The sequence below is a fragment of the Anopheles marshallii genome (assembly GCF_943734725.1).
Source record: "Anopheles marshallii chromosome X unlocalized genomic scaffold, idAnoMarsDA_429_01 X_unloc_40, whole genome shotgun sequence".
In the NCBI taxonomy this organism is placed as follows: domain Eukaryota; kingdom Metazoa; phylum Arthropoda; class Insecta; order Diptera; family Culicidae; genus Anopheles; species Anopheles marshallii.
This window is the reverse complement of record NW_026525888.1, coordinates 70,001-84,650: the sequence shown is the minus strand read 5'-3', so window position 1 is coordinate 84,650 and position 14,650 is coordinate 70,001.

Genomic DNA, 14,650 nt, shown 5'->3' with positions numbered 1-14,650 from the left:
CTCAATCCTGGGCCCGACCCTGTGGAACGCGATGTACGACGGCGTGCTTCGGCTGGTGCTGCCTGAGGGCGCCGAAGTGATCGGCTTTGCGGATGACGTCGTGGTGCTGGCGAGCGGGACGACGCCGGAGGCAGCGACGGGACTGGCGGAGACGGCGGTAGCAATGATCAGCTCGTGGATGGCGCAACACCACCTGGAGCTTGCTCCGGCCAAGACCGAGCTGGTCATTGTGTCTACGATGAGACGAGACAACACCCGAGTCCCGGTGAGTATCAATGGCGTAGAGAAACTGCCGACCCGCACCTTGAAATATTTAGGAGTTGTCATCGAGGACCACCTGTCGTGGAGGCCACACGTAGAGCAGGCCACGACGAAAGCGCTCCGTGTGGCGCAGGGGATTTCCCGGCTGCTCCGAAATCATGGTGGGCCAAAGAGTGCGAAGCGGCGGCTGCTTGCATCGGTGGTGGACTCCACCCTCCGCTACGCCGCGCCGATTTGGCACGAGGCAGTCCGGCTCCGGGAGTGTTGCAGACAGCTGAACCGTGTGCAAGGACTGTACGCACGGCCAGTAGCTCGCACCTTCATTACAGTGCGCCATGAGGTGGCAACGGTCCTTGCCAGCGTCATCCCCATCGTGCTGCAGGTGACGGAAGACGCTCGCTGCTACCAGCGGCATCGGACGACGGGAGCAAGTCTACGCGAACTGCGCATCGAGGAGCGGACGAGGACAATTGACGAGTGGCAGCGTCAGTGGGACCAGCTAGAATCGGAAAGCCGCTACACCCGATGGGCGCACCGGACCATCCCAGACTTGGCGGCATGGAAGAACCGGCAACACGGGGAGATGACATTCCACCTCGCTCAGATCCTCTCCGGCCATGGGTTTTTCCATGAGTACTTGTGCGTGAAACATCTTGCACCATCCGCCGACTGTACCAGGTGCCCGGGAGTCCCGGAGACGGCCGAGCATGCCTTCTTCGACTGTCCGAGGTTCGCGGACGTCCGGCATGAATTACTCGGTGAGGACGACGAAGCGGCTGTGACGCCTGACAATCTTGTGGCGTTCATGCTTACCAGCCGAGCACGATGGAGCAAAGTTTGCGAGGCCGCTCGCATTATCACCACCACACTCCAACAGGAGTGGTATATCGAGCGGGCCACGAGCGCGCACGACGACATGCAGAGGGCCGCGCAAAGTCTGGACACCGCACACGAGGAGCTGGTGGCCTTACGTAATGAAAGGCGTAACGAGGCTCGTAGGCAGTTGACCATTGAGCGACGAGCTGCGAGGGGGGAAATACCACCAACCCACCCCGACGGGCGACTGCTGACGACGGAGGAGTTACAGGAGCGGGAGGAGCGTCATCGAACAGTTAGGAACAACGTGAGACGCTTCCGCGCGCGGCGAAGACTGCAGAATGAGGAGGCAGTGGACTGTAGAACGTACTTGTGGGCCCTCTTCGGGGTAGATGCATTCGAAGAGGAGGACGAAGATGGGCAATGAAAATAAAGGCCGCTAAGGCGAAAAGAGGCGCGAACGCCCATTAGACTAATGGGAATAACAAGGACGAAGGCCGTTAAGGCACAAAAGAGGCGCGATCGCCCACTAGAAATAAGTTTAGTAAGGGCAGAGGATTCTTCAAATGGCCGCTAAGGCCAAACAAGGCGATAAAGCCTATGCAGGCAGCAGGGCCCCCGGCAGTCCATCCCTCGCGGGTAACGGCTGCCGGGGGGGACGTCGCGTTTATTAATCGTAAGATTGATTAAATAAACTGTGACATTGTTTTAAAAAAAAAAAAAAAAAGCCAGTTATCCCTGTGGTAACTTTTCTGACACCTCTTGCTAAAAACTCATTAACACCAAAAGGATCGTAAGGCCAAGCTTTCGCTGTCCCAGAGTGTACTGAACGTTGGGATCAAGCCAGCTTTTGTCCTTATGCTCAGCGTGTGGTTTCTGTCCACACTGAGCTGACCTTTGGACACCTCCGTTATCGTTTTGGAGATGTACCGCCCCAGTCAAACTCCGCACCTGGCACTGTCCATGACATGGACCGAATAGTTTGTTCAGATGTCTTCGAGCCGAGCGGCGCCAGGGACCGGGAGCGAAAGCGAGCGCCATAAACGATCGAACGGCGAAAGAACACGCGGACACCGACGTACGCACGCTTGTACCCTTGCGGGCCACGGCGGCGGTCGGCGACCGGTGACAACGCGCGTCGATGATACGACGACACACGCCCCGGTGGCACCTCCCAGCGACATGCTGAACGCTGAACTAGAAACACGGCGCATTGGGCAGCCGCAGGCGAGCCGCCGCTGACACCCCCCGGAGGGAGTGGGCGTACGACCCGGACCTGGGGCCCGCGCTTGTTCCACCCGATCATGTAAGTAAGGCAACAGTAAGAGTGGTGGTATCTCAGAGGCGAGCCCTCCACGAGGAAGGACCCTCCCACCTATGCTGCACCTCCTATATCGCCTTACAATGCCAGACTAGAGTCAAGCTCAACAGGGTCTTCTTTCCCCGCTAGTGCTTCCAAGCCCGTTCCCTTGGCTGTGGTTTCGCTAGATAGTAGATAGGGACAGAGGGAATCTCGTTAATCCATTCATGCGCGTCACTAATTAGATGACGAGGCATTTGGCTACCTTTTTTTTTTTTTTTTTTTTTTTTTTTTTGTTAACGGGGAGGGAACCTTCGAAAGGTACCCACCTAGAGGGATTCGTCGCGGCTCGACAATTCCTCTCTAGATGGGTTATGTGGGATTCATCGGTTCCGCTGGGCCCGTGAGGCGAACCCAGCAGCCGACGCGACCTCACTAAACCACTCCTCGACCTGATCCGACCCCTGCCGATGCGCTGATGTGCGTAGTACTCCATGCAGGGTCGTTTGTGCGTTGCACCCAATCTGTTGACGCACTGCTGCGTCGTCCTTCCTTGTTGTCTTCGCTGCTGCTGCTGCTTCGTGCCTTCCTTCTGCCGCTGCTGCTCCTAGTCCACCCGTCCGTGGCCGCTACTCCCGGGTGGGCCTTAGCTCCTGCTGCTGCTCTGGTTACTCGTCGCCGCTGCCGCTGCATCTATTGTCGTCGCCTTGTGTTGCGGTGAGCGGAGGTCGCTATTGCTGCTCCGCTCGATTTGTGTTCCGCCGTCGTTGTTGTCGTCGTCGTCGTGCCGTTGGGGGACTTTCTTCATTCCACCTCACTTGGAGAGTTTTGAAGATAGTCCGAGCGGCTGTCCGGACTGCTTCCCATGTACTGCGGCTGGCGCACATTTCCGTTGCGAGATTGTCCATCGTCAAGCGGGTGTGGCTTTGCTGCTGCATCTCTTGTTGTGTCCGAGCGAACCGTGGACAGTGGAACATCACGTGGTTGACATCCTCCACGTCGTGTTCACACACCGGGCAGTTAGGCGAGCCCTCCAGGATGCCTTTGTTGACGAAGTAGCTCCGGAGGAACCCATGCCCTGTAAGGACCTGGGTAAGATAGAAATCTATCTCTCCGTGCTTGCGGCCGACCCATGACGAGATGTCCGGAATCAGCCCCCTTGTCTTCAAACCTGGCGAACTCTGCTGCTCTGCGCCGGCTGTCCACTGCTGCTGCCAGCGCTCCATGGTTTCCTCGCGTTGTCTCTTGCGTATGTCTGGTGCTGAACCTCCCGTCGCCGCCTTTTCGTCGTGGCAGCGGATATCCTCCTCTATGAGGAGGGCTAGTGGTATGGTGCTTGCAACCACGCAAGCGGCGTCATAGGAAACCGTTTGGAAGGCGCTGGCTACTCGGAGTACTCCGGTGCGGTGCGTCCTTTGGATTGTGGTGCGATGAATGTCTCTCTGAAGAAGCTGTCGTCCCCACGCCGGTGCTGCGTATCGGACAATGCTATTCCCGACGTTCACCAGGGGTCTCCGTCTGCTGCTTTTTGGGCCACACTTGTTCGGCATGAGGGCGGTCAAGGCATTCGTGATACGAGATGCCTTGCTGCAAACCTGCTCCAAATGTCGTCCGTGGTGCTGTTTGCGGCAGAGCTCAACCCCGAGGTATTTGAGCGTCTCCGTGGAAACGATCGTGTGTCCCCCCGCTCGTAGTTGGCCTATCTGCGGGGTATGATGGGTGCAGAAGATCATGTAGCCGGTCTTTTGATGGGCCAGCTGCAATCCCACTCCACTCATCCAACGCTCGATCGTTTCCAGGTTCCTCGTAGCATGGTCGCTGATGTCCTGAATGTCCCTCCCAAGAAGGGTGAATGTCACGTCGTCAGCAAACCCAATGATGTCCGCGCGCAACCCAGACAGCTCCAGCCGGAGAAGGTCGTCGTACATGACGTTCCACAGTGTTGGCCCTAGAACCGAACCCTGGGGGACTCCTGCCGACACGGGTAACGACACCAGTCCTTCATCCGTCTCGTAGTGGAGCGTGCGATTCTCGAAGTAGTTCCGCAGCATCGCCAAGAGGTACGGTGGCGTGTTCCTTCGCTGCAGAGCTTCTCCGATCGCTGTCCAGTTGGCTGTGTTGAAGGCATTCTTCACGTCGATGGTCACCATTGCGCACAGTCGGTCGCCCTTGCGCTTTTTGTCGAGCGCAACCTTTCCGTTGGCGAGAACCCGCTGGATGGCATCCATGGTGGAGCGTCCTTTCCGGAAACCGTATTGGGCATCAGAGAGACCCCCCGTCGCGTCGAGATGCTCCGTGAGTCTTTGCTGTATGAGTCGCTCCAATACTTTCCCGAGGACGCTCAGCAGGCAGATTGGTCGGTATGACGACGGTTCCCCGGGTGGTTTCCCTGCCTTGGAGAACAGCACTAACCGTTGCCTCTTCCATTCGTCCGGGAAGTGGCCTGAGTCGATGTAGTGCTGGAACGTTCTTCTGAAGACACCGGGGAAGGCCGTCATCGCCGTTATCAGGGCCACGTTCGGGATGTTGTCGTCTCCGGGGGCCCGCTGTGGATTGAGCGATTTTGCAATGCTCAGCAGCTCGCCCTCGGTTACGGGGTCCCGTTCCGTGTCGTCCTGTGTCCATCCTGTCGTTGAGGGCCACTCCATGTGCGGTTGTTCCGGAAAGAGTTCGCCGACGATGTGCTGCAGCTTTGCGGGGTCCCGTTCCATTGGCACGCGAGCTCCTTGCCACTGCTGCTTCCTGATCTTGTAACCAGGCCCGAATCCGTGGGGCCCCAGTTGCTCAGTAAGCTCGTCGCCATGCTCCTTCTTGCTCAGCTTGACCGCTCGCTCCAATGCTGCTCTTGCTGCTGTACAGGCCGTCCGCCGTTCTTCCCGCTGCTCGTCCGTCCGTGCTCTCCTGAGCCGTCTCCGCGTCCCGATGTACACCCGGCGTAACTGGGCGATCTCGTCGTTCCACCAGTACACCGATCGGCGTCCGCCGCGGGCTGCTGGCAATCTCGGCATCGTTGCGTCACAGGCGGTTGTCATGGCCTGAGTCAGCTCGTCCGCCAAGAGAGTGCGGTTGTGGATGTCTAGTGACCCCAGGATTTCAACGAAGAGATCTTTGTTGAAGTACCGGGTCGCCCATCTCCTTTCCGTCGCTTGCTGTGCGCTCTGTCCCAGGTTGTGCTGTGCCGTCGTCCGCTCGACCGTGAACTTGATGGTGTTGTGGTCGCTCGGATTTTCGTCGCAGACTCGCCAGTTGTTGTCTCCCACGAGCGACGGGCTGCAGAAGGATACATCGACGATTGAGCTGCGACCGCTGTGGCTAATCCAAGTTGGTTGGTTGCCCTGATTCAACAGGACCAGCCCTAGCGAAGCTGCAGCATCCATCACGACGGCTCCCCTGTGCACCCGTTCTCCATCGTTGTTTCGGCGTTCCATTCCCCAGGCTCCTGACCAGGCGTTGACATCACCGCCGATCACGGTGTCCCGGTTCCGCGGTATCACCGACGCAATCTCGGTCCATTTGCGTCGGAAATCCTCTACAGACGAATCGGGACCCACGGGAGGCAGGTAGACGGAGCAAAAAACGATGCCTCGCATCTCGACCACGACGAAACAATCCCGTCGGTTCTCGATGATACGTTGGATGGGGTACTTTCCTGTCGATACTGCTGCCACTTTGCCCGTCGGATCCGCGACCCAGTTGCCGTTGTTCTCGGGAATCCGGTATGGGTCCGAGATCAACACTATGTCGCAGCCTTCTGACCGGGCTGTTTGCAGCAGCATATCCTGGGCCAGCTGGCAGTGGTTGAGGTTCTGCTGAAGAACTTTAATCATTACGCGGCCGGTTGATTACCCCTTCTCTTGCGTGGCGGCAGTTGCGCTGGCCGAACGAGTGCCCGATTGCTTCCGGGCCCTTACAGACGAGGCATTTCCGCTCCTTACTGCATGGTCCTGAGTGCTTGGGCTCTGCACAGCGATGGCATCTGCTGGACCGATCCTTCCCGCGGCAGTTCGTTGCAGTGTGGCCGTACTCGTAGCACCGGTAGCATTGACGCTTGGTTTCCACCTTCTTCAGCCTACAGCACCGACTGAGCCCTACGACGTGTTGTTTTTCCAGCACCTCCGCCGTCACCGCCGCTTCCGGGCATCCGAAGAATGCGACCAACGTACCGTAATTCGACTTAACGGTCGTTACCTGGTCCGCATACAGCGTCACTCCCAGGGCGGTGCTAAGATCCGTGGCGATTTCTGCGCTGGTGCAGCTAGGCGGTATATTAGTGCAGGTTAGCCGTGTAGTGGGGGTCCGTGGTCGGGCTTTCGCTTTGCCGTCGAGTGCCGCGGACACCTTTCTCCACATGTCAAGCGTTTCGGTGTGCGTTTTGCAGGACAATTCCAGGAGAAGATTCCCTTGGAAGTTCATCCTGACTCGCTCCACCACCTGCCTGTCCTCGCCGAGTTTTTCCTTCAGAGTCCGCATTATATCGTCCGGCATGGTGTCGTTAATCGCCTCTAGCTCTAGAGCGTCCGGTACTCTGTGCTTTTTGGGCTGTTTCGGTTGCTGCTGGTGCTCCGGCTGCTGCTGTTGCTGCTTTGCTGCTCCTTGTGCCGCTGCCTCCTGCTTCCGCTGCTTCCTTCGTGCCCGACGTTTCGCGTTTTTGCTCAGAACCTTTGTCCATCCGGGTTCCGGTGCCTGGGTTTGGTCCGTCTCTTGTCCGTTGCTGTCGGTCGTGGTCTTGTTCTTGTTCCGTATCCGTTTGCGTTTGTTGTTCTTTTTGTTAGTCTTGGATGTATCTGTTGTGTAAGAGGTGTGTGTTTCTGTGTGTGGAGTACTGGTTGTGTTAGAGGTGTGTGTTTCTGTGTGTGGAGTATTGGTTGTGTTAGAGGTGTGTGTTTCTGTGTGTGGAGTATTGGTTGTGTTAGAGGTGTGTGTTTCTGTGTGTGGAGTATCTGTTGTGTTAGAGGTGTGTGTTTCTGTGTGTGGAGTATCTGTTGTGTTAGAGGTGTGTGTTTCTGTGTGAGGAGTATTGGTTGTGGCGTCCTGCTGAGGGCTGTCCGTTGTTTGGACAACGTCGGCTGTTCCGTCGGTTTGGGTGGCTTGGTCTTGTGTATTGTGTGCTTTGTCCGGAAGGTTGTCCGGAAGGTCTTCGTACAAGTCGTCCATGATGTTCATGTTGGCTTTAAGGAGGATTTTTAACATCTGAAATTTGCTCTGCTGTCCCTGATGGTGAGAGGATTCCGTCTGTGTGTCTGTGTCGCGTTTTTCCGTGTGGTGTTTGTCAGATTGTCCCTGGATCCTGGCAAGCGCGGCCAGGACTGAGCCGATGACTTCCTCCCAGTCCCGTGGCAGAGTGGCAAAGCCCTTTGTCCTCTGGCCGTCTCGTATTGTACTCATGAAGCCAGTTAACAGCGAGCGCGCCTCCTCCACCGGTTCCGCTGGTCTGCCACCGTCTGGACACTGAGTTGACACGGTTTCTGTGCTGCACCCGACCGATGGTGCGCCTGACAGACCCGCACACTCCTCGATGACCGGCTGCAGTGACGACCGCCTAGTCAAGCCCGTTCCAACCTTCGAAACTCTTTTCGATGGTGCGGTAGCAGCCGCGAGTGGAGGGGCTGATGCGGTCGACAAAGAGCCTAGTGTCATTCGCCGAGTAAACAGGGTCTCTTGTCTGGCTGTCATCTTCGGGGGGTCAGATAGCCGTTGGGTGGTCTTCCGGTTTGATGTCATGGTCGCCGATAGTCGGGACTGCGAGGTGCTGCGTGTTATTATGGGCATGATTAGTTGTCTAGGAGCGGAATGAGATTCTGTGAGAAGTGCGAGATTGAGAGCTAAAGAGAAGGGGGAGGGCAAGAAGATAAAAGCCCTGGAACGAAAAGGGGAGTGTAGTATCGTGATTTAGAAGGAAAGAGGGGTCCTTGTCTGGGAAGGAAGCAAAAGAAAAAGAAGAAAGGATGAAAGAAAAGGTAAATGAGAACGGAAAACCTGAAAAGAAAGAAGAGTGTAGTATCGAATTTGGAGAGGGAATGGGGATTGAGATTCTGTGGAAGAAAGTAGGAGAACTAGAATCTAGAGAAAATAAAGAAAACGAAAATCCTGGAACGAGAGGAGAGTGTAGTATCGTAATTGAAAGAAGGAAAAGGACAAAGGATCTGTAAGGGAAAATAAGAAAACGGGAACTAGGAGAAATAAAGAAAACGAAAATCCTGGAACGAGAGGAGAGTGTAGTATCGTAATTTGGAGAGGGAAGAAGGACAGAGGATCTGTAAGAGAAAATAAGAAAACAGGAACTAGGAGAAATAAAGAAACGAAAATCCTGGGACGAGGAAAGAGTGTAGTATCGTAATTTGGATAGGAAAGGGAGGTCTTGTTTGGGTGAAGAGAAGAAAAGAATATGAGGGAGGAAAAAAGGAAATGGAGAACCGTAATTTCTGAGGAGATTGAGGCCTTTGATTGGGTGAGGGACAATGAAAAGAATATTGGAATGAAGGAGAGAACGGACAACCTAGAAGAAGAAAAAGTTTTGTATCGAATTTGGAGAGGATAAAGGAAGAGAATTGGTTATATTTGAGTTGGGTGAAAAGGAGAGAATTTGGAAGGACGAGAAAAGAGTAGGAAAGTATCCTTAAAGCTGAAGAGAGTGTGGTATCGGATATGAGGGGGCAAGAATGGCCTTGGTTTGGGTAAATGGGGAGGTGGTGAAAGTGAAAAGATTGGAATATCGCGGAGGCAACTGTTGGAGTATTTAGAATGGAGTTTAGATTAAAATGATTTGGTTGGGAAATACTTTGAGGAATAATCGGAGAAGCGGAATTTTCTAAATAAATTCCGGCTGGAGAGGATTAATAGGCAATTATAATGCCGTCGGGGCTGCACTAATTGATTAATTTCTTTGTTGGGGATAGAGTTGGCAAAGCGGTGGCGATAGAATCATTAAGGAAGGAAGGACAAATGCGTGGATGGGGAAATTAACGAGATGAAGGAGGAAAGGAGACGATGCAAGAATGTGTGCGAAGTAAAGGATTGATAAATGTTTAAAGGTGGCTAGGAGAAAAGAGGATGGTGTGATGGTAGGAACGTAAGTTATGTGACAGTGGAAAGAGTGAGAGGTCCTATTATGTACGATATTAGGCCGACGGGGGATTGTCGTTGGCTGGTGTAATAGGTACGTGCACTGGGGCGGTCGTGAAAAGTATAAAGAGGAATGCGAAAGAATGTGCGAAGAGAAGGAATTCTTATGCGTAGCTAAAGTATGTAGGTGGAAAAAGGATAGCGCGATTGTGAGGAACGTATGTTATGTGACAAAGGAGAGAGTGAGAGGTAATGTTATGTACGATATTGGGCCGACGGGGAATTGTCGTTGGCTGGTGTGATAGGTACGTGCACTGGGCGGTCGTTAAAAGTGGAAAGAGGAATGCGAGGGAATGATTAAATAAATTAGATGGATTAGGATCGATAAAGATGATTAAATTATTCGGAACCGAAGGGAGGTGATCGTGCCGAGGATTGCAAGGCCGTCGGGGAAAATTTGTTGAGGCGATTTGGGGATCGTCGGAGTATGATAGGATAGTAGTGAATAATATTTTGTAATGATTGGATTTTATAAAACAAAATTAATTAAGGATGGGAAGGTAGATTTGCCAATGATTTGTTATACAAGATCCGAGAAAATAAAAAGGCCGTCGGTAGAAAGTTGCACTATAAGGGATAAGGCCGTTGATTGAAGGAGTGAGCAAATTAATTGGATTTTTATTCTGATTGATTGAAATAAATGAGCTGAAGGATTTATTGATATTTTAAAGCAAGAGGAAAGGGGATGGCGTGATGGTAGGAACGTATGTTATGTGAAAGAGGAAGGAGTGAGAAGTCCTATTATGTACGATATTAGGCCGACGGGGGATTGTCGTTGGCTGGTGTAATAGGTACGTGCGATGGGGCGGTCGTGAAAAGTATAAAGAGGAATGCGAAAGAATGTGCGAAGAGAAGGAATTCTTATGCGTAGCTAAAGTATGCAGGAGGAAAAGGATAGCGCGGAACGTATGTTATGTGACAAAGGAGAGAGTGAGAGGTAATGTTATGTACGATATTGGGCCGACGGTGAATTGTCGTTGGCTGGTGTAATAGGTACGTGCGCTGGGGCGGTCGTAAAAGTGGAAAGAGGAATGCGAAAGAATGTGCGAAGAGAAGGAATTCTTATGCGTAGCTAAAGTATGTAGGAGGAAAAGAGATAGTGCGATTGCGAGGAACGTATGTTATGTGACAAAGGAGAGAGTGAAAAGTAATGTTATGTACGATATTAGGCCGACGGGGAATTGTCTTTGGCTGGTGTAATAGGTACGTGCACTGGGGCGGTCGTTGAAAGTGGAAAGAAGAATGCGAAGGAATGATTAAATAAATTAGATAGATTAGAATTAGATAAAGGTGATTAAATTATTCGGAACCAAAGGTAAGTGATCGTGCCGAGGATTGCAAGGCCGTCGGGGAAAATTTGTTGAGGCGATTTGGGGATCGTCGGAGTATGATAAGATAGTAGTGAATAATATTTTGTAATGATTGGATTTTATAAAACAAAATTAATTAAGGATGGGAAGGTAAATTTGCCAATGATTTGTTATACAAGATCAGAGAAAATAAAAAGGCCGTCGGTAGAAAGTTGCACTATAAGGGATAAGGCCGTTGATTGAAGGAGTGAGCAAATTAGTTGGATTTTTATTCTGATTGATTGAAATAAATGAGCTGAAGGATTTATTGATATTTTAAAGCAAGAGGAAAGGGGATGGCGTGATGGTAGGAACGTATGTTATGTGAAAGAGGAAGGAGTGAGAAGTCCTATTATGTACGATATTAGGCCGACGGGGGATTGTCGTTGGCTGGTGTAATAGGTACGTGCGATGGGGCGGTCGTGAAAAGTATAAAGAGGAATGCGAAAGAATGTGCGAAGAGAAGGAATTCTTATGCGTAGCTAAAGTATGCAGGAGGAAAAGGATAGCGCGGAACGTATGTTATGTGACAAAGGAGAGAGTGAGAGGTAATGTTATGTACGATATTGGGCCGACGGTGAATTGTCGTTGGCTGGTGTAATAGGTACGTGCGCTGGGGCGGTCGTAAAAGTGGAAAGAGGAATGCGAAAGAATGTGCGAAGAGAAGGAATTCTTATGCGTAGCTAAAGTATGTAGGAGGAAAAGAGATAGTGCGATTGCGAGGAACGTATGTTATGTGACAAAGGAGAGAGTGAAAAGTAATGTTATGTACGATATTAGGCCGACGGGGGATTGTCTTTGGCTGGTGTAATAGGTGCGTGCACTGGGGCGGTCGTTAAAAGTGGAAAGAAGAATGCGAAGGAATGATTAAATGAATTAAATAGATAAGAATTAAATAAAGGTGATTAAATTATTCGGAATCAAAGGTAAGTGATCGTTCCGAGGATTGCAAGGCCGTCGGGGAAAATTTGTTGAGGCGATTTGAGGGTCGTCGGAGTATGATAGGATAGTAGTGAATAATATTTTGTAATGATTGGATTTTATAGAACAAAATTAATTAAGGATGGGAAGGTTAATTTGCCAATGATTTGTTATACAAGATCAGAGAAAATAAAAGGGCCGTCGGTAGAAAGTTGCACTATGAGGGATAAGGCCGTTAAGTGCAGGAGTAAGCAAGTTAATTGGTTTTTTATTCTGATTGATTGAAATAAATGAGCTGAAGGATTTATTGATATTTTAAATGAAGAGAAGATGTCAAGGTTTACAAGGGAAGGTTTGATAAAGGGTTTTTATAAGTCGTTGTGATGATGGGGTGCAATAAAATTATAAAAGGCCATAATTAGGAGTAATGTGAATAAAATAATCGGGGAATGGAACTGATTAATAGACTAGGTCAGGAATTGCAATTATCCGTTAGGTGAAATTAATATTTGCAAAAGACCTTCGAGGAAACGAGAGGACAACGTAATTATAATTTAAATTGCTCGATTAGATTGAATATAAAGGAATAAAATGTAAGGATACAGATGGAAATGGAATGGATTACGAGGGCCGTCGGGGAAGTTGATTATCGATAATAAAAATTATAATTTTAATCGGCAATAGTAATTTGAATTTTTACTAAGAAGAAGAACGATTAAGAAATGATTATTTAATTCGACCAACGATCAAATAAAATAGAGCTGGAATAATGAAGGCCGTCAGGGAAAAGTTATATTTGATCGATAAAAGGCCGTCTGGGGAAGGATTGAGCAACAGTGTTGGAATTTAATTTAGGTTTAATTCAATTGTATAAAGGGGAAGATTTATTGGAGTGCAAAGGAGAAAGGGGCAATAGAAGGAATTATTGGAAGTTTTGATAAATAATCGGAAAAATGATTGATCGGGTGATTAAATTGCCGTCGGCAAAAAAGAAGATCGGTTAATTGGCAAGGAATGAATAGGTTTATTCAGAAAAATCAGTATTTGGGAGGATAGAAAGAGAGAGAGATTGTTGTGGAGGAATTATGGCGTACGTGACTTTGGAGCCAAGGAAAAATGTTAAACCGGGTATGTGTAAAAGTATTTTAAACGTGGGAGTGTGAGAAGTGGAGAATGGAATAACCAACTTAGTTACGCCTCGAATTGTAATATTCCGCAGGTGCGCGAGGGAAGAATACGGAATAGGAGGAACGGCAATGGAAAATACACGATGCGATCGCGGGTGGAATTTAAATGCCGGATGGGAATTGCCCGGTGTGAAAATAATTATCTATGTTACGCCTCGGTTTGGAATATACCGCAGGTACAGTGTGTAAGCGTAGGAATACGAACACGGGGGAAAGCAAATGGTAATACACGGTGCGGTCGGGGGTAGAATTTAAATGGAGAATAGGGATAACCCGGCAGGTGCGGAAAATAATTATGGCGTACGTGGCAAATTAACCAAAGGGAAATGGATAATATATTGTGGGTTGAACGGCTATTGGTGAAATCGGGGTGTGTTACGTAAAATTATTATTTTGTGGGAGTTTGTGCAAGGGGAATAGGAATAATGAATTGTCCGTCTTGGAATAGCCCAGAGGGAGCGAAAAAATAACTGTGGTGTGTGTAGTATTTTGAAAGGGGGTGCCTGATTTGAATTGCCGTTAACGGTCGGTTGGGATTATTTGGGAAGATTTTAAGCTCTATCAATAAAATAGAAATACAGTTTAATCGGCAATAGTAATTTGAATTTAATTAAGAAGAAGAACGATTAAGAAATGATAATTTGATTCGACCAACGATCAAATAAAATAGAGCAGGAATAATGAAGGCCGTCGGGGAAAGTTATATTTGATCGATAAAAGGCCGTCTGGGGAAGGATTGAGCAACAAGTGTGGAGCAACAAGTGTGGAGTGTTGGAATTTAATTTAGGTTTAATTCAATTGTATAAAGGGGAAGATTTATTGGAGTGCAAAGGAGGAAGGGGCAATAGAAGGAATTATTGGAAGTTTGATTAATAATCGGGAAATGATTGATCGGGTGTTTAAATTGCCGTCGGCAAAAAAGAAGATCGGTTAATAGGCAAGGAATGAATGGGTTTATTCAGAAAATTTCAATATTTGAGAGGATAGAAATAGAGAGAGATTGTTGAGGAGGAATTATGGTGTACGTGACTTTCGGAGCCTTGGAAAAATGTTAAACCGGGTATGTGTAAAAGTATTTTAGACGTGGGAGTGTGAGAAGTGGAGAATGGAATAACCAACTTAGTTACGCCTCGAATTGTAATATTCCGCAGGTGCGCGAGGGAAGAATACGGAATAGGAGGAACGGCAATGGAAAATACACGATGCGGTCGCGGGTGGAATTTAAATGCAGGATGGGAATTGCCCGGTGTGAAAATAATTATCTATGTTACGCCTCGGTTTGGAATATACCGCAGGTACAGTGTGTAAGCGTAGGAATACGAACACGGGGGAAAGCGAATGGTAATACACGGTGCGGTCGGGGGTAGAATTTAAATGGAGAATAGGGATAACCCGGCAGGTGCGGAAAATAATTATGGCGTACGTGGAAATGGATAATATATTGTGGGTTGAACGGCTATTGGTGAAATCGGGGTGTGTTACGTAGAATTATTATTTTGTGGGAGTTTGTGCGAGGGGAAATACGAATAATAAAAATTGCCCGTCTTGGAATAGCCCAGAGGGTGCGAAAAAATAACTGTGGTGTGTGTGGTATTTTGAAAGGGGGTGCCTGATTTGAATAGCCGTTAACGGTCGGTTGGGATTATTTGGGAAGATTTTAAGCTTTAGCATGCAAGGTTAAAAGGATTCTGCTC